This window comes from Pipistrellus kuhlii, unplaced genomic scaffold, assembly GCF_014108245.1.
Source record: "Pipistrellus kuhlii isolate mPipKuh1 unplaced genomic scaffold, mPipKuh1.p scaffold_m20_p_5, whole genome shotgun sequence".
Classification (NCBI taxonomy): Eukaryota; Metazoa; Chordata; class Mammalia; order Chiroptera; family Vespertilionidae; genus Pipistrellus; species Pipistrellus kuhlii.
Genome location: NW_023425551.1, coordinates 27,676,160 through 27,704,106, shown reverse-complemented (window position 1 = coordinate 27,704,106; position 27,947 = coordinate 27,676,160). Strand labels below are relative to the sequence as shown.

The window sequence follows — 27,947 nt, the reverse complement described above, 5'->3', positions numbered from 1 at the left end:
AAAACAAAGTAATTTTCTCATTTTTATTCTTTTTTTTCTTTTTTGAATATAAATAATATGTGTAAAAGCTTAATGTTAGTTTTCCAATGAGTATATATCTTGCTTTGAGAGTTAAAATTTAAGTTGGAAATCATTTCATGTTTTATTTAGTTCTATCTCATCCTTTTGTTTGGTTGAATAGTATTTCATTATTTGAATATACTATAATTTATTTCAGTTCTTATTGATGGACATTCAGGTTTTCCCCAATCTTTTGCAACTGCAAACACTATTGCAATAAACACAGTTCCTTGTATAATTATGTTTGTAAATACCTGACTCATATGTACTTTGTTAATGGCTCTACCATTATCCCAATCAGGTTTAGAATCTTCTTATCTCTCTCAGCCTTCTTCATGATAATAAATAGCACATCAAGTTCAATCAGTTCTTTATGGCATCCAGTCTTTTTTACTAGAGAGGGAGAAATCATGGTGGTAATAATAATAATAATAATAATAATAACTAATACAACTTGTTCTTGAGTACACATCTTTCCTCAAAAAATCTTATAAAATTTGATGACGGGCAGGAGGTGCCTCTGTAGGTGACTGTCTTGTTCTTGGGACCTTACATGTGTTATATTTAATTCTCACAATTAGACAGGTTTTATTAGGCCTGTGTTTTCAGATGAGGAGACTGAGTCTTGGGTCAAACTAGAAATTTACAAAGTAAGTACCAAGGCCAGGTGATGTACCTGAATTCTCTAATTCCTAAACCCATATTTTACCCTCAAATACACAATCTTTCTTTAATCATGTGTGAGGTCAGTCTTTATATGCTGACTCATTCTATCTTCTGTATCTACTCAGTGTTCACTACTATCAAGTGAACTACTGGGTAGCCCTCCTTCCATCATTTCCCTCTCATTTCTCCTGCTCACTACTGTCCAATAATCTTACTCTATGTTAATTCAAATACATCATAAGATTACTATCTCAAGCTAGAGTCATCCTTCCTCAACACCTGGACCTGCTGTTCTCCCTCGTTGATATCTCTACTGTTTTGGTAGTAATCTCACGGTATAAGGACCAAGTAGACACATGTGAAATGAGAAAGGAGGGGGAAGTGGGCACTAAACAGGTAGACCTCCCAGCCCCCTCTCCACACCTCAAATAGAGCAGCTTTATTTTTATCTGCTTTATGTACAGAGGATGGGGACAGATCATATCATATTTTCTTTGGAGGAAAACCCACAATTTTATAGCTAAAAATAAAACAGAAAACTATTGGCATTATGGAAATACCAACTCTCTCTTGTTTACTGCAATATCCTCAGCACCTAGAACAGTGTCTAGAGAGTACTCAATAAATATTTTTGAATGAATTAAAAAATGAATGTATTTAATTAATTTTGGCCCCATCAATGCACTCACAGAAACTCTGGGCAAGCTATGAGCCTCTTTCCCCCCTCATACCTAGTAGCATGTGCAGATTCAGAATGTAAAATACTAATACTGTGCATGAAACAACCTTTGGCTTTATTGCTCTCTCTCTATTAAAAAAACTATTTGCTCTTTCATAAATCTAAATATCTGGGATTTTTTTGTTTTTTTCCTTTTAATTTTTCCCCCCCACCAGTGCCACTAAGGGCTTTTCCCACAGATTTCTCAATTAACCCAGCATCTGACTATTTATCTGATTGCTTGGTATTTGTCTATTTCCCAGAGTAATGGGAAGTGGAGAAAAATAAGGCTAGTCTGGTACTTTCTGGTTACTTAATAATTTAATAACTTGGTGACTTGATAGAACAGATTGATTATTAAAATCAGACTTAGAACAAATGAAAAGCCACTTTTTTCTTAGTTGCTATTAAATTTACTTTTCTCTATGCCATTTAGATGAATGTAATGTAACTTTTTATCACATATACAGTGCTTGATATTATGTACACTTTCCCTTGATAGCATGTTCAATTCTTCTTAGTAATATTAAGTATAAGATAAGATAATTGTTAGCAATTTCAAAATTTCTGTCACCAAAGACAGAGAAGGAAAGCTCTCTATGCCTAAAATGCATTTCCTGTGCAACCAAAATAGTAATGTGGTTTTAAAGTTGCAACATAATGTGTCTTTGGGAATGTGTATATATTTTCCATTTGTTTTATCCCCAACCCTCAAAAGAAATAAATCTATGGTAGTCAGCTGGCTTCCAAGCACCTTCACCTTAATTTTAAGACCATACTAATCAAGTCTGAAAGAGACAGATGGGCCTGCTTCTCCCTTGCACTGTGTTTATAGTTAAAATCTACACTTGCTCACATAACACATTTTAAAAAAATCAGCTGCAGAACTGACATGAGAGAAAGTAATTCCAAATTCTAAATATATATTCTTAAAAAATGGCAACAGTGCAGCATAAAAAGCCCCTGCTGATAATGACTAAAACCCGTGTTAGCAAGAGGAATAAATGTGAGAAAACCTATTTGCGAAAGAACAAGAATCCTGGTGGTCATTTCTGTAGAAGCTGCTGAGGTAGTCCTTGAAGACATTCCATGCAGCTGATTTCCCTTCTTGCCATCTATAATCCTCAGCCACTGAGGTTTCTATGACTCATCCACTAAAAAGACTAAATAGACCATAGTTTTTAGATACAGCAAGCGAGCATTCATATCTAATGCCATAAACTATATTAAACTTCCCAAATATTTTCTGTACTTGCTGGGGGAGAGCGGGGAGACAACAGACTAGATTTCCTTGCCTCTTGATGTCAGACTTGGCCATAGAAATGGATTTGGCAAATAAAATAAATACAAGTGACTTGTAGCACTTCCAGGGGGAAACTTTTAGCTCCAGTGTGTCCTCCATAGTGCTCTCTGTTCCCTGCACCACAAGCTAGGTTATGTTCCTGATAGATGCTGCTCTGACAGCCCATGTCTCACACTGCACACCCTTGGTGGAAGGGAGACATGCACTTTTGAGATTGGGTCATTTGTTACCTCAGCACAGCCTAGCCTGCTTCTGACTAATACATACGATAAGAAGTAATGCACCATAATAAAGAAGGTACAAGGGAAAGAAAAACAGGTAGCAGGATTGTGACCGTTACTGGGATTAGAGAAATATGATGTATGTAAGCTGCCTGGCACGCACTTCATGATATGTAAAATTATTTAGGGGTCAAGGACTAACGTTTGGCTGACTATTAAATGTGTATAGGGGGATATAGGTAAAATCACTAATCTGTTAGTATTAATAGTACAGGCATACTTAAGTTTTGTCCTCAGAAAACAAAGTGTTTCTCACTGTAACCTATAGTAGGCAATAAGACTAGAGGCAGAGGTAATAAATTTATGAAACCAGAAAGACAGAAGTTTAATTCCTATCTCTACCTCTTCCTAACTGTTCAACTTAGAGTAAATTAATTTATGCTGTAACTCCTCATCTATAAAAGTGGAATGTAGAACCTATCTCAATGGAAAACAGAGAATGCATGCTGAGGATCTAATATAGTATGTGGCAGTTCAATCAATGCAAATCTTATTATTTTTGTATAGTTTGCATTTTCTGTCTGAATGAATAGAAAGCTAAAATATACAAAGTTTTCCAGAGTTTAAAGGTATAGTAGCCTAGGGTGGGTTAAGGAGTACTGGTTTCAGGTTTTGGATCTTAATTTGGGATAGAAGATATTTTTAAAGGGTCTTAAAAAAATCAAGTTTTAACGTTTGACCAAAGAGACCTAGAAAGCTGTTCTGGACACTGATTCAGGAGGTGAGGGTAAACAAAGACACCCTGACGGCTCCAGCAGGAGCACTGGGGGCACTAAGAGTGTGACATTCAAGAAGTTTGTACTGGATCAATACAACCTAAGAGAGTCACTGTGCACTGCAATGGTCATTACTACACATAAAACGTAAAGACCTCAAAACATTTACCCATCTGCTTCTGTTTTAGGGCTGCCAGGTGTCTCTGGCACCTAACGTGATGCCTGGTTGAGAAAAGCTGGGAAGCTTCTAATATTCTGGAGCATGTGAAGACAATGCCACCTGTGTTTCTCTGAATATATCCCCCCCGCCCCCCCGAAAACTCTCATTTCTAACGTGGCCCTGGAGGGGCAAGTAATTTTTGACATGGCAGGATTCTGGTTTCAGATCATCACTTTTTTTTTTTTTTTTTTTTTTTTAACAACTATGCCAATCCTTTTTTAAAAAATATATTTTTATTGATTTCAGAGAGGGAGAGGGAGAGGGAGATAGAAACATCAGTGATGACAGAGAATCACCAACTGGCTGCCTCCTGCATGCTCCCCACTGGGGAATGAGCCTACAACCCAGGTATGTGTCCTTGACTGGAATCTAACCTGGGACCTTCATTTTGCAGGCGGGTGCTCTATCCACTGAGCCAAACCAGCCAGAGCACAGCTCATAACTTTTATGTATAATTTATATATGGCTTTTGACATCTAATCATGGTACCAAAGAACAAAATCCTTGTGATACAACCCTAGGTTGATGGCTCTGACTCCAAGTTTTAAAAAATGAGCACCCTTCCCCCAAATTATATAATCACTAGAGGCCTGGTGCACAGATTTTTGCACCGGTGGGGTCCTTTGGCCTGGCCTGTACCCTCTCACAATCCGGGACCCCTTAGGGGATGTGAGAGAGCTTGTTTCAGCCCAATCCCCACAGACCAGGGCATGGGACCCCACTGGTCCCATGGGACCCCCCCAGGAATCCATGCACCAGGCCTCTAGTATGCATATAAGATCTTTGGTTAATCTCTTCCTGCTCTCCCCCTCCCCCCTTCCCTCTTAGGTTCATAAGTCTGTTCCATGTTTCCATGACTGTGCATTGAACATCTGCCCCCTGGTGGTCAGTGCATGTCACAGCTACTGGTTGAACAGTTGAACAGTTGCTTTAAGTTGCATAATACATATATTATGTAGGGTAGGATGCATTCTCTTGAGTTCCTTGCAGATATCTGCCCATCAAAATAAATTTCTTTTTTAAAAACACATAGGGTATTATTTCATGGTAAACCACAACTATGTGCACTTGGGGTGTCACTTATCAGTGATGAAGTTGTTTGTCTTTTGCCTTTTCTAAAGCCTATTTCAATTTTTGAGAAACTGGATGCACAAGGTCTATTGGTAGCCTCTCTAGCCAGTGATGTTCTGAAAGCATTCCAGCCGGCAGACTCAAGTGTATTCAGATGGACGAGGAATGGATCTGCAGACTTGAGCAAACCCTTATTTAGGCTCCTTCCACATAGCAGTTTATGGGATCACCTCTCTTATGCTAGAATGATTCCAACTGCTGCTAACATGTCTCACCGGACTTAAGAAAAGTTATAGCATAGGACAATTCTAGTCATATGATTAGTGAAGTACTGTCAAACTAGGAAATGATATTAATAGTTATACATGCAGGAGTTATCTACACTTAGTTCTGGAAAAGGGAACATTTAAACAAAGATTTAAAGATCTTGGAATGTATCAGCCTAACTTTCCACTTTCTGAATGGATGCATTGCTAAGATTTGGCAACTGCACATGATTTATGCATCGTCTGTGTAGGAGATTTGACTTGGGCAGAGACTCAAGAGATTTCTGCACGTCAACTTGATAGGATTGGTTATCCAGGCACAATTGATCATGGATTAAAATAAGAACCTATTGAAGTCACACAGTAGCCCAGGCCTTATGGTCAAAGGCTGTTCCAGTTTAAAAATAGGTATTCTAGACCAATTTTGATAAAAAGTTATGTAACTGGTTCAACATGGTGGGATAGAAACATGATAATAATGGTATTTCTTTGTTGAAGTGGGTGGGTTTGTACTTTTTCTCCTCCTGACTCTTTGATGCTAGGGGACTGTGTTTGTTTCATCTTCATAGCACACAGTAGGCCCTCAATAAGCATTTGCCTAAATGACAGAATATGGAATTTGAGTAATGGCAATACTTGCCTAATGACTGAACATGGAATTCTGAGTTACGATTATATTAAAAGTCAAAGGCATTCTTAAAAGAGAATATTTGAGGCTTTGTTCTTCAGTACTAAATTATAAACCAGCACAGTAATTAGAGCAGCTGCGTAGTAGAGTTTCCAATTTTATCGGTCTAATTTTGGAAAGTTTTATAGTTGAAACACTGAGTTGTCAAACATACCCAATTTCGATGATCACATTACTTCTTTTTAGTCAATGTCCTTGAATACAAAAACTGTTTTCAGTAAAGAATCTTCTATTCTTGGTTGGTTTCTAAAGCACAAAATAAAAATAAACCTCTATTCTCAATAGGATTTAAATACCAATAAATTATGAGACTCAGTAGGGCTTTAGATTTAGGCTGTGAATGAAGCTTTATGGGTTTATTATTAAAAATAACTCTTAAATGGTCTTACCTGAATGCTCATTTAGATATTTATATTTAGTATCCATACAAATGCAGTTTCTTAAAACTTAATTTTTGTAGAAGTCTTCTTGAATACCATTATGCTCCTAAAATTTTTTCCTCCAAATATCCTTGCTAGAATGATTAGCATTTGAGAACAAAGATGATACAGTGCCCAGCCTGGGCTTGAACACAATGTCTGTGGTCATAAAGTCCTTGTAGATAATAATATCAGACTACAAGTCATGTGACTCCAAATGTTTCGATCAATAACGGATGGCATATACATTGCGGTTGTGTAAGATCACAATGGGGCTAAAAAATTCCTATGGCCTCGTCATGTCATAGGCATCCCAGTCTCACAGCACACAACACATTACTCACATGACTGTGGTGATGCTGATGTAAGCAAACTCACTACACTGCCAATTGTATAGAAGTACAGCTCACGCAATTATGTACAGTTCATGATACTTGATAGTGATCATGACTATGTTACTGCTTCAAATATTTACTATACTACACTTTTTAATCATCATTTTATAGCGGGTGAGAAACATCTGGCCCGAGGGCTGTATACTGATGGCCCAAAAATAATTTGGTCTGGCCCTGCCAAGGCAGTAGGGGTGAGTTCATTACATTTGACCAAGTCCAGCAGGCTGATTTTTAAGTTGATAGCTTTGTAGAGCTCTCCAATGATGTTATGAATATCCAAATGGCCCTTGGCAGGAAAAGGGTTCCCCGCCCCTGTTTTAGCGTGTATTCTTCATACTTGCCAAAAAAAGTTTGCTTTTAAACAGTATGCCATGATAGGCAGGCAGCAGCCTCAGGCATCTTGTGTTGACTGTGTCTCCGGATTGCATCATTTCCCTGGTGCTTGATCGTATCGCATGTTGTTTTGTATAGTCATATGCTACCTCAGTGTGTAGCCCAGGTGCTATACCCTATCGCCTGGGTGTACAATAGGCTGTGCCATGGGGTCTGCGTAAGTGCACTCTGATGCTGATTTTCGCACCACAATGGCATCGCCTAAGGAAGTGTTTCTCAGAACACCCAGGGATTGTGCTGGGATGACCATGGCCGCATTCTTTGTGGACTTCCCATTGTTTACCTTGTTGCAGGCTGTCTTGGGCATCCCCCTTGTTCTTTAGCTTATGTCCACTAGAGGGTGAGTGGGAGAGACCTTAAAAAAATAAACCCAGCAAGAGGTGCTTAGCAAGTCTGCTGAACAGTTCCACCATGGAAATTAGTTTGAGGATCAATTTAGGATTTCTTTATTCATATTCATCTTGCCTCTTATTGCCATGGTTACATATGTTGATTTTTATAAATATAGTACTTTTAACGGTAAGTTACAAGATGGCAATATATTATACTGAGCCTATTTTTACTACTTGAAAAATAAATGCCATCCAGATAACTTCAAGCTGCATTGTGAAAATACACCAGGGTATCCCAGTAAAAACATCTTCCAGATATGTGATATCATATATTTTGCTTCAGAGTTTAGACCTTCAGTAAATATTTTAGAATTGCATTCCACAAGTGTGAGAAAATATATTCGGTTCTAGGACTGGTTCTACTGATAATGCCACAATAAGTGGATCTGTTTCTATACCTCATGTGATATAATAGTTGAATAACAAAAATAGCACATGTCATTTAAGTCAAGGATTGCTTGTTTTAGCTATCTTCACAGTCCTTCTTAGTGTTAACAGCAGCTATTTGTATACTGTGGCGTGATGGTGCTGGAAAGGTGGTATTGCTCAAAATATTGACCACCTATTGTGATGTTTGTAATCCCAACATTGTTAAGTTCATGCTCAGTACAAATTGCCAGATGAGAACGAGATAGGACAGTGGAAATGGAACATTAGGGGCAGTGGGAGATAGAACAAGCTTATTGCAAGAAAGAATGGATGGAAATTACAATCGACTTTAAAATTCAGAGTGTGTATAAAGTCCTAAATTTGATTGCATATACTTTTGAAGTACTTTAAAACTCAGAGTTGTTTATAGAATAAGGCCGCGGTCAACAAACTGCAGCTCACGAGCCACATGCAGCTCTTTGGCCCCTAGAGTGTGGCTCTTCCACAAAATTCCATGGCCTGGGCAAGCCTATTTTGAAGAAGTGGTATTAGAAGAAGTTTAAGTTTAAAAAATGTCTCTCTCTTGCCAAACTGGTTTGGCTCAATGGATAGAGTGTCGGCTTGGGGACTGAAAGGTCCTGGGTTCAATTCCGGTCAAGGGCATGTACCTTGGTTGTGGGCATATCCCCAGTAGGGGGTGTGCAAGAGGCAGCTGATAGATGACTCTCTCTCATCGATGTTTCTAACTCTCTATCTCTCTCCCTTCCTCTCTGTACAAAAGCAATAAAATATATTTTTAAAAAATTTCTCTCTCAAAAGAAATTTCAATTGTTGTACTGTTGATATTTGGCTCTGTTGACTAATGGGTTTGCCGACCACTGGGATAAAGAAAGGAAGGAAGGTGATAGTGTCTTAATATAATGATAAATTACTAATATGCATGGATTAATTGTGTTTCTATCTGGCATTCAAACACCTCTCCTCCCTCCCCCCAACACAAATTCAAACACAAAAACAAGCACTCACAATTCAAGACTGGGAGCCAAGGGTTGGCACTTTTTTTCTTGTACAATATGCCTGTTTCTTTTTTTAAAAAAACACAAAACACTTTTATAGTTACTGTTTTCTTTCTTTTTGTAACCACAGACACTCCCACGTAGCACCAGCTCAGTTCCAGCCAAACTGCGTGTATTTTTAAATAAGGAAAACAGGTCTTCTCGTTCTGTGTTAGCAAAGTCACCTCCTTTACTGCCAGTGCTAATGCTAAACATGTAATAATACTTTATTGTCATGAGCAGGAATCTGCTTTGCTAATTAAATGCAGCTGTCAGTAATTACTACTTGTCAGTGTAATCTATTTTAGGAAGCTCTACTTTAAATAATAAAGATGGGCCTGATATTGAGAGGGTGAGACAGGCAAGGTGACCGCTTACTTCCCCATCAGAGACTCATTCTTTTTTTTTTTAATTTTTAATTAATTTATTTTTTTATGATAAATGAGTAACTTCATTGTGGAGATGTCTTACCTGGGTTATTCTGTGTTTCTTTAGTGCCTGAGTGCTAAAAGTTTGCAGTTAAATAGTTTGTAAATATATATATCTGTAATCTAAATGTCCCCCCCACCCCCCTTTGTAATACAACAAGAACGGCGAGGCTCACAGTTGGTGCATCATGATGGTAATCTGTAGGAAAAGCATCATGGTGAAGTCACTACAATCTCTACCATCAAACCCTGAGTTCGGTCTAAATGCACCTTCTAATTGCTCACAAACTGGATTAGACACGGAACATCACTTTGACAAATGGGGACGGGGGTTAAGTAACTGTTTCTTGTACACATTTTTCACTGATGTCCTACCAGGTTTTCTCTATAAGAAAATGGATAGCCTTCATTTTAGGTCTTTGAAGTGTGTAAATTTAAAAAAAAAATCATGAGGTTTGCTTGTAATATTACTTTATCTTAACGGACTCTGAAATGAACCTCAAGCTCCTTCATAGCTCTACAGCTGCATGACCGAAAGCAATGTCAGGGCAAGGGTAATGATGGCAGGCTGATCTGCTCCATGGGGTAGGTGCTGGGGTGCCACAGATGCTGGCAGAACCCGGGGTCTAAGGGGAGCAGACCTTTGCCCTCACCTTCCCTGACATTTAAAATGAAAGTGGCGGCAGTCGGAAAGGGGGGGCACTGGAGTCCCCAGGGGTGAAGTGATAGGGTGGTGGAAGGATCAATGGGGAAAAAATAAGCACAGCAGGGAGGGTGAGGGAAGCTTGGCGCACACGTGGCTGTACCCCACACAGGCCAAAAAGACTTATCACACCGCTCACAGTATCCTGACTGCCTCATCCTTCTTCTCCACCATCTGGTTTATATCCAACACTCCAATAGTCCTTGTGTTGCTAGATAATTAATTATCTTGTTATAGATCCCAACAAGTTTGGCAGCTACTCTTCTGAATACAGCACATTTAAATAGAATTAATAATTTGGTTGTTCATCCCAGGTGAAGGTGAGAAAAAAAAGCTTTCCAGATGGAAAATAATTTAAAAAACACCTACCAGAAAAAACTGATTTTTATATTACTATAAGCAGATATTCACACTTGGTTAAATATGTTTCCTGCTTTATAGGGGACAAATCAACTTAAATAGGCAATATAATTACTAGATATCCTATATAATAAAGAGATAATATGCAAATTGACCGTCACTTCAACACAGAATATAGTTGCTCTCATGCGGTCAAAGATGTCTGCTCCCATGTGGACACAAGATGGCTGCAACAAGATGGCCAGTAGGAGAGGGCAGTTGGGAGGGATCAAGCCTGCAGGGGAGGGCAGTTAGAGGCAATCAGGCTGGCGAGGAGCAGTTAGATATTGATCAGGTTGGCAGGTGAGTGGTTAGGGGGTAATCAGGCTGGCAGGCAGAAGCAGTTAGGGGCAATCAGGCAGGCAGGCAGGCAGGTGAGCGGTTGGAAGCCAGCAGTCCTGGATTGTGAGAGGGATGTTCAATTTCCCAGTGGGATCAGGCCTGAATGAGCAGTGGGACATCCCCCAAAAGGTCCCAGATTGGAGAGGGTGCAAGCTGGGCTGAGAGACCCCCTCCCCATGCATGAATTTTGTGCACCAGACCTCTAGTATTTAAAGTAATTTGAATAGAAGAAAAACTCAAATTGAGCACATGGGCTTTTATAGAACTTTCTGAAGCTTTCTTAGTTTTGCAATTAGAAAAAAAAATTACCTAGTTCTCTATAGACTATTATTAGAGAAATGGAAACTTGCATCTACTCTTAAAAATTAAAAGTCTTCCTAGATGGATACTTACTTATGGACACTTAGAAAACTGGAGGAGAGGAGAGGTGGGGAATGAAGGGTGGGAAGCAAGTTCTACCTGATCACTGGCAGAACTAGATTTCTTCCCTCATGCTCTGTCCTGACACCTGTCTTCTCTCCATCATCTAGTACACTGAATACTACCTGTTTCTTTACCAACTGGGTTTGCTCTTGAACTTGTAAGTTTCTTGAGGGAGGACAAGTATAAAATCATTTATATCCTCAACACACTTCCTGGTACACAGTAGTTGCTCAGTAAATGTTTACTGAAATAAATAAATCAGTGAGAAAGAGGAAAGGCAGGTAAACGTTAGCAAGACAGAAGGGAGAATAAGATGATTATTTACTGCTCTAAGAGAAATGTTATTTAGTACTTTCTATATTCCATACACTATCCTAGGTAAAGGGAATATTGACAGTGGTGTGGATCACGGTTGGTGGGCTACAAAGGAAAGGAGTAAGAAAACAAAGAGAAGTGATGAGGAAGATACGTTAGACAAGCAGAGAACAGTTTCGACGGAGGGCTTGCATGTGCAAAGGCATGGAAATATTAAATAGCATGCTCTGTTCCTTGGTTGGCATCTACCAAATGTATGTGCTTTGTGTTGGAGTGACAGGAGATGAGTCCCAGGCTGGACCATTGGAACAATAATGGCTTTGAAGGTTGAGGTAGTTTGAACTTTATCTTGAAGGCAAAGAATGCTGCAGGCTATTAAGCAGGGAAATTACATGAGAAGATTTGCATTTGGGAAGAATTTCAGAAGCACTGAAGAAATTGAAGACCTGAAGCTAATAAGGAGGCTAGTGTCATCCTGTGAGTTCTGATTACCTGAACTCAAGCAACCAATGGGGTTGGTGGGAAGGTAGGTGTTCTGGAGGCAAGGTTTTCAGGACCTGGTGTGTTGGAATCCACCCAGTGCCTTCACTAGCAGAGAGGTGTGGACTAGGACCCCGGAAGGCTGGTCAACCTTGAAGCTCTGAAAGGTCAGAGCCAAGCACCCACTGTTTAGTTGAGACAATGGTAGCTAAAGCAACTTCCAGGTTGTTTTGTGTAAATCCTTGCTGATTGACTATTATTGGAATTGCCTGCGTAAAGGCTATGGGTATATCCCATAGTCTTAATAAAAGGGAGAGCAAGGCCAGAGCAGGGTGGAGTCCTTTCCCTTGAGTTGGGCTCCTGCCTGGCCCCCAACATTTCCAAATTAATATTTTCTAGTCTCTTTCATTTGTGTGCAGTCTCCTCCAGAACTCGAACACTAAACCTGAACCCTGAACCACGTGGGACATGAAAGGGGTTCACTACACTGGTGACAGACTAGAGGTGGAGGAGAAACACAATTTGATCCTTAGGCACCTGTGTCCCTACTATGATCCTTGTAACTACATGTTCTTATTTGCTCACTTTTCTTGGGTGTATGGACAGATGATGTTGCCAACACAGAAATAGCAAAATAACAAACTATTGGAAAAGAGGTAACATTAGAAAACTAATGTATAAAAATTCTCAAGCCCTTCATCTTATGTTGGTAATTACAGAGTTGAGAGTTCCTTATTAAAAGGATGCCAGTGTTTATGGAATTCAGACAGTCCTGAACCAAATGCTGTTAAAGTAAAAACTGTCTAGTCAGCGGACCGAATATGAGAATATGATAAGTACATGATTAAGAAAAAATAATTCCATCTGCAGAAAATCAGGCAATCATAATTATAGCTAATATTTGTCATTTTATGATGTGCCAGGTACCGCTACCAGGACAATGGGAATAATTTTGACTTTACAGAGTCAATTATAAGGATTAAATGGTCACTGCACGTCTAGTCAAACCTTGGGAACAGAGGAATTAAATAAATATGAAATAAAAATACTGGAATGAAAATAAGTATTAATACTGGCTAGCAATCCACGTGCTGGCCCATCATCCCCTCATGTATCCTCATCTGTCCTGTTTTCCGCCTCCACCTCCTCCTTACATTCCCCCTGCAGAATCCCTTAGCTCTCGCTGTCCAGACTGAGATGTCCACAGGAGGAAGCTGTGTCTGTCCCATGATGCCACATGCCAAAGCGCCATGGAAACAAAGGTGACAGGACAAAATAATAGAGAGGAACATTAGTTTGCAAAGTGAGGAAACTGGGTGGCTACCAGAATTAAATGTCATCCCCCCAAAAAAACAACATCTAAGAATAAAGTTAAATTGAACCTTTTAAATCAAGTTACTCAAGTTTAGTAACCAGAATTAGGGAATAGATTGTTCTTTAAGCCATGAATTCTATGTGGTATAAAAATATAAAAGAACCCGGCTGGTGTGACCCAGTGAATTGAGCCTTGTCCCATGTACCAAGAGGTCACCAAATTGATTCCTAGTCAGGGCACATGTCCAGTTTTTGGGCACACTCACCAGGCATGCAAGAGGCAGCCAATTAGTGTTTTTCTCTCATGGATGTTTTCTCTCTCTCCTCTTCATCTCTATCTAAAAAAAAAAAAAAAAAATCCATTATATATATATATATATATGTATATATATATATATATATATAATGGATTTTTTATACATATACTAGTGTGTGTGTATATATATATATACACACACACTAGTATATGAGAAATAAATTTTTATGTATCTTAATGCTTTAACTCATATTAGGTATGTAGATAAATATAAATGTTTCAATGCATTTAGCAATCCTTTTGTTCTTCCCCATTAATCATATCAGTATAAGATATTATCTTCCGAAGACTTATGTGAGCACATTCAGCTGGGCCCTGCAAGAAAAAATTGTGAAATGGCTGTCGCAAAAGTCTCCTCTCAACTTCTGTGCTTGACACAGGCCTTTAAATCTAGTAACACTTGAATCAAGCTTAAGTCTATAACATGTATTTCTTCTCTTATCTTTCTGTTAACAGTCAGAGAATCCACAGAACATATGCTTTATGATGGAGTACAACCAATTCTCATAGATAGAAGGTAGCTAGATCTTACTTGTGGTGAGGCACATTAAGAATTACTATGATTTTTTTTTTTTCATTGACTTTGCTGGGGCAAAGAGCATTACAGTAGCATTTTCATATGTTCCAAAAAAGTTCCCCAAACTGTACTCAAATATTAGATTGTTAATATTTATGACAGCACAGTAATGCTACTTAATTAGTATTGTAAGGATTCTGTTATTTAGTGTTAATTATAGCTTATCTGCCATTGTAAAATAAAACGTACAATTACAGGCAGTTTTTCTTTTGCAGACTTTTAAACTTAAGCATTTTAATCAGTTGATTATTTCACCCCTTTACACCATAATTTTTCTATCTCAGGCCCTTCAGTTTCATGAAGATTATTATTATTCCACAGGGTTTCATAGATAGTAATGTCCTAAGACCCTCATGAAAAAGGGAAAATCCTATTCACTATGAAATCACAATCTATGTGACTTAATATGCAATTACAAAGACATTTAAAGTTTCTTGACCTCTGGACTAGCAATTTCTAGAATACTTCCCTTCAGGGCATGGAGGAAACATTAATTGGATGCCTGCTATATGCCACGTGGGTCAGAGCAGAATCAGTGTCATTTCACACCTTCTCACACCTTCATATACAACTTTACCGGTCCTTTTAACAAGTACCATAGTGTAACTTGTAACACTGACTTCTGTACAAGAAGTTCCCCTTAGAAGGATATTATGGGAAGCCTGAAACATCCAATATGGGATCCTCTGAGCCATTAAAACTACTTAAATATGGCATTGGTTCTTAAGTTACCTAATTTAAAAGTAGCGGAATCTCAAAACATTATTGAGTCCATTGAAAACTACATTAAGTTACAGCGCTGTTCTAGTACCGCTCTAGTTCAGGTTATGTTGGGGCTTCGTAACAACCGCCTTCATTCTGAATTCCCTAAGAATTCATTCTGAGTGCCCGGCTGGTAGGGCTCAGTGACTGAACTGTGAGGCTACAGATTCGATTCCTGGTCAGGGAATATGCTCATGTTGCGGGCTCCATTCCCACTGTGGGGCATGCAGGAAGCAGCTGATCAATGATTCTCATAATTGATGATGTTTCTATCTCTCTCCCTTCCTCTTAGAAGTCAGTAAAAATATGTTAAAAAAAAATTCACTCTAATTTGAAAACCATCACAAATCTCAGTTGCTAGAATGTATTTGCTTTAGCACTTACCTCACTCCCCCCTTGACCCTTATTTAATTAAGTAAGCTTTAAAAATACCTGTTCAAGAGCAGTGGCATAGCCCGTGGGCTGTGTGGGCTCTGGTGGCAGCTCTGTCGTTTATGAACTGTAGAGGCCAGCCATTTAGTTAGGTTTACTTTCCTTATCTAAACAGGGATAATAATAAGGCCTACCTATTTCCTCTCATGTAGTGGGGGATAGCACGGTGGCTACCAGAATTGAACTAGTTAATATTAGCAGAATTCTTTAGACAGTATCAGACACACAAGGTTATCAAAGGTTATCATAGGTGTTTCTTAAATAAGTTGTTCAAAAAAGTTTAGTATAGTCTCAATTTTTAATATCAAACTAGTTGAGCATTTGTAAGTATAATACTATTGTCAGATGACACTGACTTCACAAATCACATATGCCACAAAAGAGACTCTCTTCCTGTTCTTCACAGTTATCAAGTATAGATATAGATATAGAAACAAATAAATACATAAGTATATCTTCTGTGTGTCTAAACCAGTGTTTTTCAACCTTTTTTGGGCAAAGGCACACTTGTTTCATGAAAAAAATCACGAGGCACACCACCATTAGAAAATGTTAAAAAATTTAACTCTGTGCCTATATTGACTATATATAAAGTAATTCTCTTGAATAGGAATCAAATAAACACAAAGAAAGTATTTTATAATTACTTTATTATGAAATATTAAGTAAACAAAATACTGAAAAATTATAAAATTCTTGTCTTGTCTGCACCTACGGCACACCAGGCAACATCTGTGCCGCGGAACAGCGGTTGAAAAACGCTGGTCTAAACATATGTATATACCGTATTTTTCGGACCATAAGACGCTCCGGACCATAAGACGCACCAGTTTTTAGAGAAGGGAAATGAAGAAAAAAAGATTCTGAAACAAATAGTGTCCTAAAATATTTTATGTGCATTAAAACCCAACATCACAGTCATAAACACATGTAATCAACCCTGTAAAGTAAACAGCAGCATTTAGAACCATTTTAGAGCCGGGCAAGCACACAGAGACCACACAGAGCTGGGCAAGTAAAAAAACTTTTTTTTAAAAGTATATGTGTAGGCTATATTTGGACCATAAGACGCAGGGACTTTTTCCCCCCACTTCTGGGGGAAAAAAAGTGCGTCTTATGGTCCGAAAAATACGGTACATATAAAACATGTCTGACTCCCATGCACAATCTAGGTAAAGTGGTCTAAAGTCAAACCAACTAGTCAACCATTTCTTAATACTAACAGGTTTTTTTCATAAAAGTTTTCAAGAAGATAGAAAATAATCTGTTGTAGCACATATTAATTAAATAAGACATGACTAATGGAACTTGCATATTAGATTCAGAGATGTTCATTTATCCTGCCTAAACATTATGTGGATCTTCAGTTATCTTTTGCTTCTACTTTTGATAAATGTTTACTGCTCTGAAATGTTTTTGAGTAGATTAGTGATGCTTATGTGTACTTATTAATATTAATATCTTTCTTTAATTGTACTTTTGCTGTAAAGGTAAGGATAACATAATCAGTCAGGAACAAACACTGACCTAGAGTGAGCAAAATTTTTGAATAACTAAATTGGATTCTAGAGGGAAAAAAAACCTTTTGCTGGTTTTAAAAACTCTTATTAAATTCACAGAAAAAGTAAAATGTAGGATTTCTCTAAATAGTGACGATTTAGGTCATAATGAAAGTTTAACTACTTATTTTCATTTTGAGATTTCCCTTCCCCTTGGGGGAGGGGGGAGGAGGAGACAGGACTTAGATGAAGATAAATCTGTGATTTGAATAATTATTCCCTTGAGTTATTCTCTTTTCAAATTTTAACCTTTTTAAAAAAAAAGGCAAAATAAACTATAATTCCATTACTAAACTACAACTCCTCTGCAATTGCAATAATGTCAGAATACAAAAGTATTTGAAAAAGAAGTGTTAAAAAATTTAAAAACATATGTATATAAAGACCAATAAAATACATAAGTATTCGTTTAATTTCCATCACACAAACTTAGCATTATTGCTCATACTCTATTCCCAGTTTTCAACATCATTTTCTGGTAACCATTCCTTCTCTGCGAGCTCCCTTAACTAGAAAGTTACCTTGAAAGTTATTTCATTCATGAACAAAAGTCTCTAAAATGAAAGACCATCCTGCCAGACATATCAAAAAAGCCAAGGAAAATTCTCCTCAACTAAAATTTCCATGAGATATTTCCATGTGTCTAGAAAATCCTAAATAACTATTTTTGTTAATTTGATGACTTACATAGTAGAATTGCATTTTTAAGAGATGTTACTGTTTCTGAGTTTATAAAGAGATAAGAAAAGGAGCAAAATGTTTGCTGTTTTTCCTATGAATTTGAGTTTGCTTGCTTAATGTAACAGGACTATTTGCATTTATTCATGAATGAATACTACTGACATATACAGACCGGGCACTGTTCCACAGAAGTCAGACACAGAGAGCTAGAGCAATGCACAGATAGTTGTATTTCTCCAGAGTATTCAGACAAAGAGCAAGAAGATCAAAGTCAATATCACTTCTCTGAAGTTGAGTCATACCTAAATGATGTGGTGCGTTAAGAATATTGGCGGGCTTTATGGAGGAAGAAGGTTGGCTGGTTGACATCTGTGTGATTTTTGAATCAGGCACTCTTTGTGGGCTACCTACTTTGGGCAAGATGCTGCCTCCCGAGTAAGCCACTGCTCTGCAGGCCTTTTTCACACAGTGTAGGAGTAAGCATTTTGCTGCCACTGAAAATCCTTTCTTGTTTAAAATAACACCCAGCTCAGCTCTGCATATTGTGTGTGCTCATGTGTTCAAGAAATACTTTTTGAATGAGGGAAAATTCAGTGAGTAAGAAGGTTATTCATTCAAAAACATCTGTGTAGGTCTGCAGATTGGTAAGGACAATAATGCAAGCATAATCAGCACACTGTAGGCAGCACCTTCTCACAGAGATGTCAAAGGAAGCAGAAATCTAAACTTAAGGTCTGGCTTCACCTGGCAACCAGGATCCTGGTACTCCTGTGAGACTCCACTGAACACCATACTTAGAATTTCCGGGTTAATCTACTTTGTGCATCTATGTGAGTCTATCACTTTACATTACTAATGTGTCTATAGATTTCTATTAATTGAGAAAAGACTCCTTAAAAACAGTGGAGAGTAATTTGAAAGAGGCCAGGGCAGTCTTCATTTCTTCACTGTTAAAATTCCCTGCACTGGAAGGCAGTGAAATGTAAACTACAGTTTCCTTCCCATCATTATGTTTCTGGGAACATCTTTGTGTCTCCATCAGGTCACTGGTGAGCTGGCGACTGACTTCGCATTCCTAACGAAGCCCACCTTGCTGCTCACTCAGTCCCTCTAAGCAAGGACCATCCGTACACACATACAGGGAGGAAGGGAATAGTATTGTTTTCCTTTCTCCTTTTAAAAGCTTCCCTAGGAAAAACCACCAGAATAACTTAAAAATAAATCTGCTGCATTCAACATAATCGATACCAATGAAGAACATTTAAAAAAGTTTTGATATCCAAATTTGTCATTGCTTTATCTTTTCAACTTTTTTTTTTTCTTGGCATAGAAGTTGAATATATTTGAAATAAGCTGTAATGTGGAAACATTTGTCTAAAGCCCTGGAATACGTCAAGGCTACTGAGCAAAAGCTTCCAGAAGCGCCAGCTTTCTATCACTTCTAGCAAGTCAGCTTAGAAAGGAGCAGCGTTACCCAAAGGACGCCCACCCAGGCTCACTCCCACACTGGCCCCACCCCGCACACTCTTTATCAGACTAAGTTTACATAAACCAGAGAAGCGTTACAGTGCCATTCAAGGCATCCACGAAGTAATATGATATAAAGCACTTTGCAAATATTAAACTTCCCCTTAAGGGATCAATGTCTTCCATGAAGAAGCTGGTGCTGAGGAGAGGGAGGGAAGTTGGGAGGAAGACAGACCTACCGGCCTAGGGCTAGGACTGGGGAGAGACCCGGGATCTCAGCAACCGCTCCTTTGGGTCAGCGCCCTGAAGCCCTCAAAGGAGGGAAACCGGAGAGCAGAGCCCCCAAGCTGCAGTGACGGGAGTTCTGGCTGAGGTCAGCTAGCTGCGCGCCAGGAGCGGCCAGGTAGAGGCATCCACCGGAGGTTGGGCGCTCCTTCCTCGCCTTCCTGAACCGAGGCTGTCGCCCAAGTTCCAGGAGCAGGACTCTGAGCTCCAGCCAGCGGCCACAGCGACCTCGTGCACCGCTTAGTAATAGCAATGTAACCGTCCCCTCGATGGCATCCAATTCCGGAGTGTGTGTGTGTGTGTGTGTGTGTGTGTGTGTGTGTGATGGGGTGGGTGGGACGGGTTGCGTGAACTAGGGGGCGGGAACTGGGGCTTGGAGGGGTGGAGGCCAGATGGGGAGAATACACCCCATCCTTCATGCTCACTAGCCTTTGCCTGAACCCTGCCTCGGACCTCGCAGACACCCACCTCCCCCAAAGCCGACTTGCATGGCAAGCGACAGCCCTACCGTCACCCCTGGGAAGTGGCCAGGCGCGAGCCCCCAAACTCTGCCGAGTGCCTTCAAACGCGGACTGCCTCCCAAAGAGCACTGAGCGCTGCACCCACCTTTGGGAGACGCGGACTGACTAACACCGGTGGTTACTCTCAATTTACCCCAGGAGGCACCCCGTCCTTTCCCATCCCGCACTCCTTTAGCCCAGAGGCCCAGCGAATGTCTCCAAAGTCTTTCCAGGCAGTGCCCAGCCGTGCCCAGCCTCACTAAAGTACTTTGGCTGGCATCGCACGGGCATGGGTATCTCTCCCGGATGCCTCCTCCCTTGCTATTTCCCCCAGATCTACCAGGTTCCAACCCGCTGTGTTAGAGTCCTCGCCCCCTTCAATTCCTCCCCCACCCCACCCCCGGCCCCTGGCGCGGAGCGGGCGGCTGGCATCACTTACCGCGGTCCCCGGCGCTGGCGGCAGAGGCGCGGGCGGGAGCCCAGGGCGCGGGCAGCCCGTGCCAGGCCGCCGGGCGGCCCTGACGGTCCCTGCGGCACTTGGTCCAGTAGTTTCGAATGCCCGGGCTTCGGCGTGGAGAGCCAGCCAGCCAGCCGGCTCGAATGGGAACGGGAAAGCGGGGCTCTCCGTGTGCCGCGCGCGGGAGAGTCAGAAGCGGGCGGGCCCCACGCGCAGGGGCGATCGCGGTGGCAGGTCCTGGCCGGGGGGGCCGGCGGAGGAGGAGGAGGCAAAGGAGGAGGAGGAGGCGGGCGGGAAGTACGCAGCGGAGTTTAGGGAGCGATCCCTGCACTTCCCCGGGAGACCGGAGCCAGGTGCGGCAGGGCGCGCTCCCGCGGCGCGGGCACGGCACGGGCGGCCGCCGGGGCTCGTGTCCGCGCGGCGCCGGGGCCCGCAGCCGCCCCGCGGGAGGAGGGGCGCATCCTCCTGGCCCCGCGCGGGCACCGGCGCGTCTGGGCGCTGAGGACAGAGTCTTCGGCGTCCCCGGTAGACAGTCCCTAGGGCAGCCGGCTCCTTCCTGATTCCGCGCCCCCCCAAAAAAAGCAACGGTCAGCTGGGTTCTTCCCTTCCTGGGTCGGAGCTCCCGGTGCCAAGCGGTGCGGGCTCCCCGCTCCTCGCGGCTGGCTGGCGCTGTCACGGCCGCCGCCCGGCCCCAGCGCCCCAGCCGGCAGCTGCCTGCCTCCCGGAGACGTGCCCAGCTGTGAGCGCGCGTGTGTGTCTAAGCGGATCGCTTCCCCTCCATCACCCGGCGCGCGGGAGGCACGGGTCCCGGCGGCCAGCTGCGGAGTGGCTGCCAGTCCACACCCTCGGGGCTCTCTCCCCACCCACCCCGCCCCTACTCCTGCCCGGCCTCTCCCTGCGTTCCCGGCTCCTCCTCCAGCGGCCGCTCCCGGCTCCCAGAGGCGGGGAGGAACCTCTCCGTGGAGGGCGGGGAAGGAGGCGCAGGTGTCTTCCCGGGAGAGGTGGGCGCACACGCCCGAGCGGCTCCGGCAGGGGCTGGGCAGGGTTTTAGGCGGAGAAAGGGGAGGAGAGGATGTACCCGGAGGTGGAGGTCCTGTGGCTGAGCCCCCCCACGTGTCCTACCCAGGCGCGGGAGCCGCGGGCCAACTGCGCGGTAGGGAGGGAGGCGGGGTGCTGCCCTCCACCCCCAGGTGGATTGGGGTCCTTGCCCGGAGAACCCGCGGAAGTGACCTGAGTGGCAGAACCCCGGGGGATCTGGAAGTCCGAGGGACTCACTCTCTGAGTGGTCGAGATCGGTCTTTTTCGGGGTAACAGGGGCCGGCACCTGGAGCTTGGGGGCACACAGGTGTCCGGGGATCTCGTGTGTGGCTCCAGCGTGCAGGGCTGGAGAGCTGGGTCGGAGGGTGTGCGGGGTGGCAGCGGCGGTTCTCAGGCTGCTGTGTGCCTCCCGAGTCGCAGGGGGCGATCACCGCCTAGCTGGGAAGCAGCGGAAATCTGGGCGTTTGTCCAGGTCCAGGTCCCAAACTCACCTTCCCGATTCAGGCGAGGTCCCTCCTCCCCCAGCTCCCAGCAAAAACAATGGGCCGGGGACTCTTATGAACTAGATGTTACTGCGCTCTTTGCCTGATGGAAGGGGTCTCTCCCACCTGATCTGAGATTGATGGGCTGCTGCTTCTCTCCCAACCCCAGCCCCCTCCTTTATTTGATAAAGTTTTTCCCTGTGGAGTTTCCTAAAAATAACCCCTTTTTTTTCTTCTTCTTGGCTGTGGAGGTATCAGGTCTCTCTATAATTTCATAGTAAAATGCAATACACAGAGAGGTCCTTTAGGCGGGGAATCACTGCGTTAATGCCTATGACTGCTGTCTGTTTTCAAATGACTGTCTTAGAATGCAAAGTTGCGTCAACCCCACCCCCACTCCACCCCAAGGTGGGTGGAGCGGAGGGTCCATTTAATCAGAGGGCTGTTAGAATGATCCCTGGAAACCACACTAGAAAGAATGGTGATGCTTTCTCTAGCACCCATTCCTTTTTATTAAATGGTAATTTCACCGTTAGTTTAGGCAATCTGAAAATGAAAGGTCTGATATACAATTGGCAAGGCACAATATTTCTAGATTCCCAGTCAACAGCCAGCCAGTCCAGCCCCTTCCCCCCTCACTCTCACCCTGACATCCAAAGGTCTGACTCAGAGTTCCTAACACTTTTTAAATTTCAGGATACAGCTGGAAGGACAAAGCTGTTGAGTTCTAGAAAGAGATAACTTAAATGTAAGTAAACTTATTTACCAACTGCTCAGACAAAATCAGAAGCTCAGCAGCAGCAACCAAATGTATCTTGTTTAATGTATTGAGTTGGAGGAAAGATGGCTGTTTGCCAGATATGTGATCCATTAACCTCTTTAGCTCATTGTTAGCAACAATAGCATACAATCACATTCTTATGTTTGAAAGACAAGGGGTTGTTTTTTCCCCATCTCAAAATCACAATGTCCCATTATAGTCTGAAACCTCAAACAATAAAAGTAATAAGAAAGGAAGAATCATCAGTTTGTTTTTTTTTTTTTTCTTTTTCTTTTTCTGAACAAATGTTGCTGTTCTGGTTTTTTTTGTTTTGTTGTTGTTGTTTTTTTTTGAGGGGGAAAATGCCGATAAGCAATACAATTCACAAAGGCATGACAATAGATTTTGAAGAATGCCTCATTCTGTCTGTCCTTTTAATTAGTAAACTTTATTTAAAACGTTTATATTATCTTTTTCATGGTATCCTTTTCTTCCATTGGGCCAGGAAGATCACTGAGGACAATGGGGTGGGATGAACCTGGTTTCTCAAACTTCTGTCCTGCTTTAGGTTTAAGTCTGGCAGGAGAGGGACATTCAGCAGCCCGAGCTTTCTCAGCAGTCCTAACCTCTCTTCAGAGGATCCTTAACTCTAATCCTAGCGATGGAGAGGAGATTGTCACAGTGATGCTGCCTAGCTTGTGAAGATCACACCTGGGGCTGAGAGTGGGTACAGACCAAGAAACTGAAGCAAAGCCTGGCGGTTTCTACCCTGCCTACCTTGCCTGTGGTTAGAGGAATAGATCAGAATAAATGCCCTCCCTGCCCCCTAATACACACACACTTTTTTTTTTTTTTTTTGGATGCTGTTCTTCTGCACCCACAGATGATCTGGCCTCCTGTTAGGTGAAGTGCAAAGGTGAGTGGATGAGGTCCAACATCTTTAGTAGAAACATTTTGGTATTGTGCTAAATTAAATAAAAGTAAACTCTAGACAAAGCGGCATATCCAAAAAATCTCTTTGGAAATGCACTTTTGATAACAGTCACAGATTTAGTGGTTTTGTTTAGTCACCAAAGCCAAATGAAGTGCACAGTAATGAAAACATTTGGTTATTTAGAGTGTTCATTTGTTAAAAAGAAAATGAAAAAATTTTCCCCAAGCATCATCACACTTTCTTTTTTCATAAAGATGTGCAACTCTTAAATATTGCTCAGCTTGCAGTTTCAAATGGAGGCAGTTCTCTCACTTCACTATGGAAGTGTTTGTCATTATTAGAATATAAAGGAGGTAGCTGACTTAGTTTCTAATTTTTTTTTAATTTTAATTCTTTTTTATTTATTTATTTATTTATTTATTTATTTATTTGCTTCTAACCAGCCAATCACTGATATCTAGATTCACTTGGATTGGCAAATATTCACTGAAAGGACCCATTTATGTGCCAACCACCAGAAACCAAGAGGTGACTAAGAGAAGCTTCTGCACTCATAGGGCAAGCTTGGTAATTACTAGGGTTATCAGGTTGACCTGGAGTCCTTCCCTTATCTGGAAATGAACCCATACACCTACCTCCATGCTCCATCCCTATACTTACGTATCACTTGGATGAAAGAGGCTTAAAAGTATAAGGTCATACCTGATTGTAAGGGAAGAATTTCTTTCTTTTCTTCTTTTAATACATTTTATTGATTTTCACAGAAAGGAAGGGAGAGGAATAGAGAGCTAGAAATAGAGAGAGAACTATCTACCAGATGCCTCCTGCACACCCCCTTACTGGAGATGTGCCCGCAACCAAGGTACATGCCCTTGACTGGAATCGAACCTGGGACCTTTCAGTCCGCAGGCTCTATCCACTGAGCCAAACTGGTTTTGGCAAGGGAAGCATTTCTTATAGAGGAGGTGGTCCACAGATGAGATGTCACAAACTATGAGGATGGTAAAGAGGATTTAAGACCTCTCTAAGTCTAGACCAGTACAGGCCAATAGAAGTGTAATATAAGATATAAATATATCTAGTAATAATTAATGTCGTTTTTAAACATTCGTTTAAAATCTTGCTTGGCGTTGACTTGTATTGACATAACCTTCAAACACGTGGTATCTACAGAACGTGTGAAGTGCAATTAACAAGTTTTGCTTGAAAAAGTTTGTGTTTGGTTTGGTTTTTGTTGCAAAACTAGGGCTAAGAAGATGGCAGATGAAGAGCATATTCGGCACTGCATGCTTTATGAGTTCCAATTAGGAAGAAAAGCAAGTGAGGCTGCAAAAAACATCTGTAGTGCTCTTGGTCAAGATGCAGTTAGCACCAGAAAATGCCAGCGTTGGTTTGAGAAATTTCGCGAGGGAAATTTTTCATTAGATGACAAGAGTGGTCGAGGCCGTGTGTCCAATTTTGATCAAGAAGCTCTTCAAGCTCTTTTGGTGCAAAATCCTCAAATTACGCAACAAGAGCTTGCGACAACTTTAAATTGTTCACAAAAAACAATTTCCAATCAATTGCGTGCACTTGGCAAAGTCCAAAAGTTTGGAAAATGGGTTCCTCATGAGTTGACCGACAACAACCGTAATCAAAGAGTCACAATTTGCAGTTCGCTCCTCTCTCATCAAAACCATTTGCCGTTTTTAGAGCAAATTGTTACCGGAGATGAAGAATGGGTGCTGTTATGTTAATTTGAAAAGGCGGCCTCAATGGTTGGACAAAAATGAGGCTCCGCAGCCCACGCCAAAACCTGACTTGCATGCGAAAAAAGTGATGTTGTGTGTTTGGTGGAATTTTAAAGGAATTCTTCATTATGAACTTTTACCATCTAACCAAACCATTACAAGTGCAGTGTATAGTACCCAATTGGAAAGGTTAGCCCAAGCTTTAAGAGAAAAAGAACCCGCGCTGATTAATCGGAAGGGCGTAATTCTTCACCACGATAACGCACGACCGCATACTGCAAGAATCACTGCTGAAAAACTGCGCCAGTTGGAATGGGAAGTTCTCCCTCAACCTGCATATTCTCCTGATATTGCCCCTTCCGATTACCATTTGTTTCATTCTTTGCAAAACTTTCTTCTTGGAAAAAAATTTAATAATGAAGAATGCCTCAAAAATGCATTGACCGAATTTTTTGCATCAAAATCACAAGAATTTTACAACAGAGGGATTAACATGCTTCCTGAGCGTTGGGCACAAGTAGTAGAAAACAACAGCAACTATATTGTTGATTAAATTTTGTTGTATTGTTTAAATAAATTCGATTTAAAAAAGTATTAGAAAACGACATTAATTATTACTAGACCTAATAAGCCACATATGCAATTTTAATATACTATATTCATCAAAAAGTAAAAGTAAACAGGTGAAGTTAAATTTCATAATGTATTTTATTTAATTGAAAATATTAGAAGATATTTTAATTTCAACATATGAGAAATATAAAAACTATTAATGAAATATTTTTCTTTTTTATTATTATTTCTTTTTGATGGGCAGAATGACTCTCATGCCATAATCCCTGGAACCTGTGAGTATGTTACATTACATGGCAAAAAGGATTTTGCAGATTTAATTAAGGTTAAAAATAAAGCTTTAGCTAATTTGGTTCAGTAGCTAGAGTATAGGCCTGAGGACAGAAGGGTTGTGAGTTGGATTCTAGTCAAGGGGCATGTATGTCATTTGCTGTGTCAGAGGCAACCAATGGATATGTCTCTCTCACATTGATGTTTTTCTTTCTCTCTGTCTCTACCCCTCTCTTCCATTCTTTCTAAAAATCAATGGAAAAATATCCTTGGGTTAGGCCGAAACCGGTTTGGCTCAATGGATAGAGCAGCGGCCTGCGGACTGAAGGGTTCCGGGTTCGATTCCAGTCAGGACATGTACCTTGGTTGCGGGCACATCCCTATAGGGGGTGTGCAGGAGGCAGCTGATCAGTGATTCTCTCTCATCAATGTTTCTAACTCTCTATCTCTCTCTCTTCCTCTGTAAAAAAAATCAATAAAAATATATTAAAAAAATATAAAAATATCCTTGGGTTAGGATTAACAAGAACAAAAGGTTAAAAATAGAGAGATTATCCTGAATTGTTTTAGTGGGCCCAATCTAATCACATGAATTCTTAAAAGCAGAATATTTACGCAGCCTAGAAGCAGAAGAGATGTGACAGAAAGAGAATTTGTAGAATTTGAGGCATGAGAAAGATTCAACATGCTGTGTTGTTGGCTTAAAGATGGAGAGGCCAATATGACAAGGAATGCAGACGGTCTTCAGGAGATGAGAGGAGCTCCTGACTGACAACCAGGAAGGAATAGGACCTGCCCTCCACCACAAAAGCAGAATTGGGCCAAACCTGAATGCTTAGGGCCCGCAGAGAAGAATGCAGCCTTACTGACACCTTGATTTTGGCATTATGAGACTCTAGCCAAGGGCTCAACTGAACCTCACTTCTAGACTACAGAACATGAGATAATGAATGGCTGTTTCAAACCACTAAATTTATAGTATTTTTTTTTTTAACAGAAGCAATGGAAGACTCATACATGTGCCAAGTCTTAAAATCTGGTATTACTCTTAAAGCCCATTTCTATTTGGACTGGCCATATTTCAAGGATTCATTAGCCACAAGTGGTCCCTGGATTGGGCAGTGTCAGTCTAGACTAAAAGGAGTCAATATGTCTGGGAAGTGCTAAGTTTGTAGGCTAAATATTAATATATTGTCACTATGTAGAGAGAGAAAAAGATAGAAGGGAGAAACTTGGCAAGATCTTTCCAGATTCTTCATTCTTGCCCCATGTGAATGGGGTGGTCTTTCTCAGACAGAAAACAAGCCAACTCTTTCAAGTCAAACTATCAAAGTTCATTGGACTCTGATACATTTGCTTTTATTACATTGAGACTATTAATAATGCCTTTTTTGAATATTTCATATATTCCATCTTTGTCTCAATTAAGTTTTAGAGCAATAAAAAAAAAAAAAGAGTTTTTGCTTCCACTTGAATTTAGGCTTACGATTGGGCATCAGTCACTTAGTTCCCATATTATCGGCTGAGAGACAGTGGGCAAAGGTAATGATGAAAGGTCTACAGGAGAAGAATTATATGGATTGATTTAGCATTCCTAGGATGGCTGTTCCTCCCTATCATTGTTAAAATGCAAATTCAACTGAGTAAATTTGAATATCTAATTGGCTTTATTAAGTGACTTATGGGTTGGACAGCATCCTATATAGCA

The 27,947-nt window shown here is 41.2% G+C and overlaps 1 protein-coding gene across 7 annotated transcripts in view; it reads right to left on the bottom strand.

Annotated features, from left to right (window-relative positions):
* HS3ST5 (heparan sulfate-glucosamine 3-sulfotransferase 5) overlaps window positions 1–21,306 on the bottom strand; it is a 230,965-nt gene extending 209,659 nt beyond the window's left edge. For 4 of the 7 annotated variants that reach the window (XM_036414173.2, XM_036414171.2, XM_045572585.1 and 1 more), the window contains exon 1: window positions 20,435–20,657. The gene's annotated coding sequence lies outside the window, so the exon portion shown is untranslated. Of the gene's footprint in view, window positions 1–20,434 lie in introns of all 7 variants that reach the window. The other 3 variants (XR_006739952.1, XR_006739953.1, XM_036414169.2) reach the window with 2 other exon arrangements.
* Between the last annotated feature and the right edge of the window lie 6,641 nt (window positions 21,307–27,947).